The sequence below is a fragment of the Bos grunniens genome, chromosome 12, assembly GCF_055505025.1.
Source record: "Bos grunniens cultivar Pamir isolate PY7600 chromosome 12, Bosgru_T2T1.0, whole genome shotgun sequence".
NCBI lineage: Eukaryota > Metazoa > Chordata > Mammalia > Artiodactyla > Bovidae > Bos > Bos grunniens.
This window is the reverse complement of record NC_141176.1, coordinates 54604474-54611253: the sequence shown is the minus strand read 5'-3', so window position 1 is coordinate 54611253 and position 6780 is coordinate 54604474. Positions and strand designations below refer to the sequence as shown.

Sequence of the window (6780 nt, the reverse complement as noted above, 5' to 3'; positions counted from 1 at the left end):
CCATGAAAAAGTTTCATAACATAACAATTAGCTTATATATAGTTGAACTTACCTGAGTTTGGCCAACCTGAATGTAACCTGAAGATCATTTGTCCTGTTGGCTGAGAGGGATGTGTCTTGGGCAGAAGAGACTGATAATTTTACTAAACTATAAGTCCTAGGAAGGATGGTTCAACTCAGCTTTTATTTATCTCTGAATCCTTAGCCTATAGGAAATTGCCTGCCCAGGAAAGAGTCTGAAAGTAATTGATTAAAAAACTAATGAATGGTCCAGGCCAAAATTCCTTGATAGTGCTAAATTATTTTAAAAATATATTAAATATATCACTTATGTTAGAAAGAAAAAAGTATATGACTGTGATTCTGAGATTTGGATAACCATATCAAGGTGTTTATTTTCCCTTTTTAGGAAATTTTTTCTTTATTGAGAAACTTAAGACTTGGGTACGTCAAGTAAAACCAATTTCTGGGAGAAAAAAATCACAACCCATGGTAGAAAAACAATTAAAGACTGTCTGGGCCATATCAGAACCCAGAGAATATATTCTTTTAACTGAAAAATTCTAGGTGCTTCATAATTGACCTTTTGATATAAAATGACTTATTAAATTTGCAATTTGTGATTCTTGGTGTTGAGGTCCACAGGACAAGGTAGGAAGTCTTCAAACTCTGAGCTAATTTCCAGAAAGGTTTATTTGGCCTTTGAATCAGTCCTTGTCTAAGAGGTTACATCTACTTCTGTTTTATTGACTATGCCAAAATATGGATCACAAGAAACTGTGGAAAATTCTTAAAGAGATGGGAATACCAGTCCACCTGACCTGCCTCTAGAGAAATCTGTATGCAGGTCAGGAAGCAACAGTTAGGACTGTACATGGAACAACAGACTAGTTCCAAATAAGGAAAGGAATACATCAGGGCTGTATATTGTCACCCTGCTTATTTAACTTATATATCAAGTACATCATGAGAAACACTGGGCTGGATGAAGCACAAGCTGGAATCAAGATTGCCAGGAGAAATATCAATAACCTTAGATATGCAGATGACATCACCCTTATGGCAGAAAGTGAAGAGGAACTAAAAAGCCTCTTGATGAAAGTGAAAGAGGAGAGTGAAATAGTTGGCTTAAAGCTCAACATTCAGAAAATGAAGATCATGGCATCCGGTCCCATCACTTCATGGGAAATAGATGGGGAAACAGTGGAAACAGTGGCCTACTTTATTTTTCTGGGCTCCAAAATCACTGCAGGTGGTGACTGCAGCCATGAAATTAAAAGAGGCTTACTCCTTGGAAGGAAAGTTATGACCAACCTCGACAGCATATGAAAAAGCAGAGACATTACTTTGCCAACAAAGGTCCATCTAGTCAAAGCTATGGTTTTCCACTAGTCATGTGTGGATGTGAGAGTTGGACAATAAAGAAAGCTGAGCACTGAAGAATTGATGCTTTTGAACTGTGGTGTTGGAGAAGACTCTTGAGAGTCCCTTGGACTGCAAAGAGATCCAAACAGTCCATCCTAAAGAAAATCAGTCCTGAATATTCATTGGAAGGACTGATGTTGAAACTGAAACTCCAATACTTCAGCCACCTGATGTGAAAAACTGACTCACTGGAAAAGACCCTAATGCTGGGAAAGACTGAAGGTAGGAGGAGAAGGGGATGACAGAGGATGAGACGGTTGGATGGCATCAGTGACTCAATGGACTTGAATTTGAGTGAACTCCAGGAGTTGGTGATTGACAGGGAAACTGGGCATGCTGCAGTCCATGGGGTCTCACAGAGTCGGACACAACTGAGTGACTGAACTGAACTGAAGAGGTAGCAGCAACAACAGTGTCCACCTTCTGGGCAGCTTCTTTCTTGGCATGATGAGCCTGTAGGACCACTACAACTTCATCCACCTTGAAAAATATGGAACGCTTCACACATTTGCTTGTCATCCTTGCACAGGGGCCATGCTAATCTTCTCCGTATGGTTCCAGTTCTAGTACATTTCCTACCAAAGCGAGCACTCATGGTGCTTATTTTTTTTTTTTTAATTTTAAAAGTATTTATTTATTTCCTTAATCATTTATTTGGCTGTGTTAGGTCCTTGTTGCAGCACACAGCATTCTCGTTGTTGCTGAGGATACTCTCATCAGGCTGGGTCCTCCGTTGTGGCAAATGGACTCTCCAGTTGTGGCCTGCAGACTCTGAGTTGCAGCACACAGGCTTGGTTGCTCTGCAGCATGTGGGATCTTAGTTCCCTGTGCAGGGATTGAACCGTGTGCCCTCCATCGCAAGGCAGATTCTTAACCACTGGACCCGCAGGGAACGCCCAAAGTGTTTATTTCTGATCAAAAATGGTAAAATCAAAGTAATTCAGCTATTTGTTATGGGATATCCAACTAAATTAGGCTAAGGGGCATTGATTTGAATGTCTGGGTCAAGGTGCTTTTTGTGAATCCCAGATGGTAGGAAAGCTAAGACACTGAACAAGTAGGTCGATAATTTACGGAAGTATATTTACATGGGGCTTTCCTAGTGGCTCAGACTGTAAAGAATCTGCCTGCAATGTAGGAGACCCAGGTTTGATCCCTGGGTCAGGAAGATCCCCTGAAGAAGGAAATGGATGTATCCTTACATAGATTCTTTGAATAGATGTGTGGAAAAGGGCTGATTTGGAGTTTCTCTGTTTTGGGAATATGTGGGAGGAGCAGCCCAGGGCTCCTTAAAATAAACGTAATGGTTTTGCTGCCTTTTTATTTTCTCTGTCACCCAGCACAGCCTTGTTATAGGCCAGCTTATCAGAGGACACGTTCCATAACATTTCTATTTCAAATGTAAACTAACCAAGAGTACTCCTCATTGCAACCCCTAAACTACCAGGATTCATTAGCTCCTGAAGAGGCGATCTACTTGAAAATGTTTTCTATAATTCAAGTATTCACTAACTTCTTTACAAGTTATAAAGTCACTTTACAACATGATCTCATTTGATTTTCACAATAAGTCTGAATGGCAGTGGGGACTACTGTCCGTCTGTTTTATGGATAAGATAAGTTATAGAGTTCAAATACTTGGGTCATCTAGTCCTGTCCTACCTGACAGTGAAATGCAGTGCTTTGAGTGTCTTGCTGGCTGTTGAATAGTAGTTGAGATGGAGGCAGAAAAGGGAGGGGTGGGCAGATGGCTGATAAACAGATGAAGTTGTGAAGCATGAGTGACATGAAGGCTGAGAGCTGGGCTTTCCACTTTGATTAACCTCTGTGTGCAGTCGCTCTCGCCCGCCGATTGAGGACTCCATCAATACCATCTTGAAAGTGGAAGTAGCGTAGACTCCGGGACACTACCTCAAAAGAAAGATCAAGAGGGGGAGGATTAAACTGCTATTTAATTGTTGGGGACACATCCACAATGTAACGAATGCCCTTAGAGAAGCAATTTGGAGAAGAGTGAGTTGGAAACCTTGGGGGAAAGTCAGAATCTTTAGCCATAAAACACCTGAACAAGACATAATTATTAGCCCCGAGCTTTATTTTAATGATGTACTATGTCTTAAATATAATACCGACAATTTGCTGAAAGATGCCAGCTGCTCAGAAGGAACGAGACAAAAGGAAAAAGAGGGTCATTTGTAATGAGTCTGGATCTTCATACAACCTGTCAGTTTGGTCGTATGAAGCTCCTGTGCCCTCAAGGGACTGACAGAATGTGCCTGCACAGGTCATGGGACATCTGTCGACAGTCCTCTGGGCTCTGAGTTGTCCCCGCTTTGATTCTTTTCCCTGCGTGTGTCCATGCATTTTCAGCAGGTTGTATGAGAGAGTCTCAGGGAGAGTCAGAGGTTTATCCTTGGAGTTGGGTGGTTGATCGAGCATTTTCCTTGGGATTTGGAGACCTGGGTTCAAATTCTGACACCAAGTTTGACAAATAATTTTGCTTTTTGACATTGCAGTTCCCTATTTGCAAAATGGGATTGAATTTAGACACTTTAGAGAATTAAGATAAGGACTAAAGAAATTGCTGTGTGTGATAATGCTTCGAAAGTAAGTAGCAGAAGTTTTTCTAAACGAAAGGTGATTATCTCAGTTCCTCCTAAGAACATTAAATCTCTTTTATTATCAACTTCATGTTTGTTTGAACAGTCTTTTTCATTTTATTAATAATCTTATTCTTTACATTACAAAAAAATGTATTCTCCAATCTAAATTCCTTCAGGTAATGCACTTTTGTGACCTGGCTGAATGGACAGATAATTTCATTTAGAGAAGGGAATAGCTTAGTGATCTTCTTTGGTACTTTTCACTTAAAATTAATTAAAAAATTTCAGTCTTTTGGAAGAGGACCAAGTGAGCAATACCCGCAAGGCATTTAAATGTTAACTCAGTATTAGCACCTCCAAGAAGCTATTTACAAACTCTCAAGCTGGGTTCACATATTCATTCATTTGTTCTATAGCCAGGTTCTCACTCATTCTTCTCTTCTCCCATGATGCCCACACACATCTCCATCGTTGTTCTTGCTGTTTCTTAATATGATTAAGTTTTTATACGTTTTATCTCCTCCACTAGAATAAGAACAACTTAAAGATAAAACTTTGGGGACTTTGCTGGTGGTCTAGTGGTTAAGGATCTGCTTATCGATGCAGGGTACTTGGGTTTGAACCCTGGTTGGGGAACTAAGATCCCATGTGCCTCTGGGCAACTTAAGCCTGTGTGCCACAGCAAGAGAAAGTCCTCGTGCCACAACAAAGACCCAGCACAGCCCAAAAAAGAGAGAAAACTTTGACCTATTTGTCTTTATACCTGTAGGGCTTGACATAGTGCCTGCTTATTATTATATTTACATCAGTGAGGATGCTGTTGGAAGCAAATAACAAATGACCTAACTCAAAATGACTTAAACACTGAGGATTTTCTGTATTCATGTTGTAAGAAGATCAAAAGGAGGGTGTTTCCAGGGCTGGCAGATTCATTAGTTTCATGATATTAACATATCCAAGATTCAAGTTCTTCGCATATTTCTGCTCTTTCACACCAGATATGCAACATCCTGCAGAAAAAAAGCATTTCATTCTTTTATTCCTTTCTGTGTATTTTTTGTTGTTGTTAAAAATTGTGACTCCCACAATATATCCTTGTTTCTTACCTATTATGTACAGAGCAGTTTGTAACTTTTAAATTTCATCCCTAATTTATCCCAAGCTCTTCCCCCTCCCTTTGGATAACTACTTGTTTGTTTCCTATACCTGCGAGTCTGCTTCTGTCTTGCATATATATTCATTTGTATTACTTTTTAGATGATACATACGTGGACAGAGGAGCCTGGTGGGCTACAGTGCGTAGGGTCACGAAGAGTCGGACGTGACTGAGCACACATATACACACATGCCATATCATATACTATTTGTCTTTCTCTGTCTTATTTCAGAAAGCATAGTATTCTCTAGGTCTATCCATGTTGCTGCAATTGGCTCGATTTCATTCTTTTTAATGTCTAAGTAATATTCCATTGTGTGTGGAATATACACACCACATCTTATTTATCTGTTTTGTCTTTTTATCAACATTTGGATTTTTTTCATGTCTTGGCTGTTGTAAATACTGCTGTTATGAACTTTGGAGTGCATTTAATTTCTTGAATTAATTTTTTTTCCAGATATATACCTAGGAGTGAAATTACTGGATTATATGGTAGGTCAATTTTCAGTTTTTTAAGGAACCTCCATACTGTTTTCCACAGTGGCTGTACCAATTTACAGTCCATCAACAATGTACAGATCTTTTTTATTCAGTAAATAAACACACAGCATTGAAGCCCTCATTTCTCTTTAGACTGAGGATTAAAGATCTAAATGTAAGACCAGAAACTATAAAACTATAAAACTCCTAGAGGAGAACATAGGCAAAACACTCTCTGACATAAATCACAGCAGGATCCTCTATGACTCACCTCCCAGAGTAATGAAAATAAAAGCAAAAATAAACAAATGGGACCTAATTAAACTTAAAAGCTTTTGCACAGCAAAGTAAACTATAAGCAAGGTGAAAAGACAGCCTTCAGAATGGGAGAAAATAATAGCAAACGAAGCAGCTGACAAAGAATTAATCTCAAAAATATACAAGCAGCTCATGCAGCTCAATTCCAGAAAAATAAATGACCAACAGACATTTCTCCAAAGAAGACATACAGATGGCTAACAAACACATGAAAAGATGCTCAACATCACTTATTATCAGATACATGCAAATCAAAACCACGATGAGGTACCATTTCACTCCAGTCAGAATGGCTGCTATCCAAAAGTCTACGAACAATAAATGCTGGAGAGGGTGCAGAGAAAAGGGAACCCTCTTACACTGTTGGTGGGAATGCAAACTAGTACAGCCACTATGGAGAACAGTGTGGAGATTCCCTAAAAAATTGGAAATAGAACTGCCAGATGACCCAGCAATCCCACTGCTGGGCATACACACTGAGGAAACCAGAACTGAAAGAGACACATGTACCCCAATGTTCATCGCAGCACTGTTTACAATAGCTAGGACGTGGAAGCCACCTAGATGTCCATCAGCAGATGAATGGATAAGAAAGCTGTGGTACATATACACAATGGAGTATTACTCAGCCATTAAAAAGAATACATTTGAATCAGTTCTAATGAGGTGGATGAAACTGGAGCCTATTATACAGAGTAAAGTCAGTCAGAAAGAAAAACACTAATACAGTATATTAATGCATATATATGGAATTTAGAAAGATGGTAACAATCACCCTATATACGAGACAGCAAA

The 6780-nt window shown here is 39.3% G+C and overlaps 1 non-coding gene across 1 annotated transcript; it reads right to left on the bottom strand.

Moving 5' to 3' along the window:
- Positions 1 to 1909: 1909 nt before the first annotated feature.
- LOC147361785 (U6 spliceosomal RNA) lies at positions 1910 to 2016 on the bottom strand. The gene has a single exon (XR_015138515.1). It is a non-coding gene; the product is annotated as a U6 spliceosomal RNA (small nuclear RNA).
- Positions 2017 to 6780: the final 4764 nt, after the last annotated feature.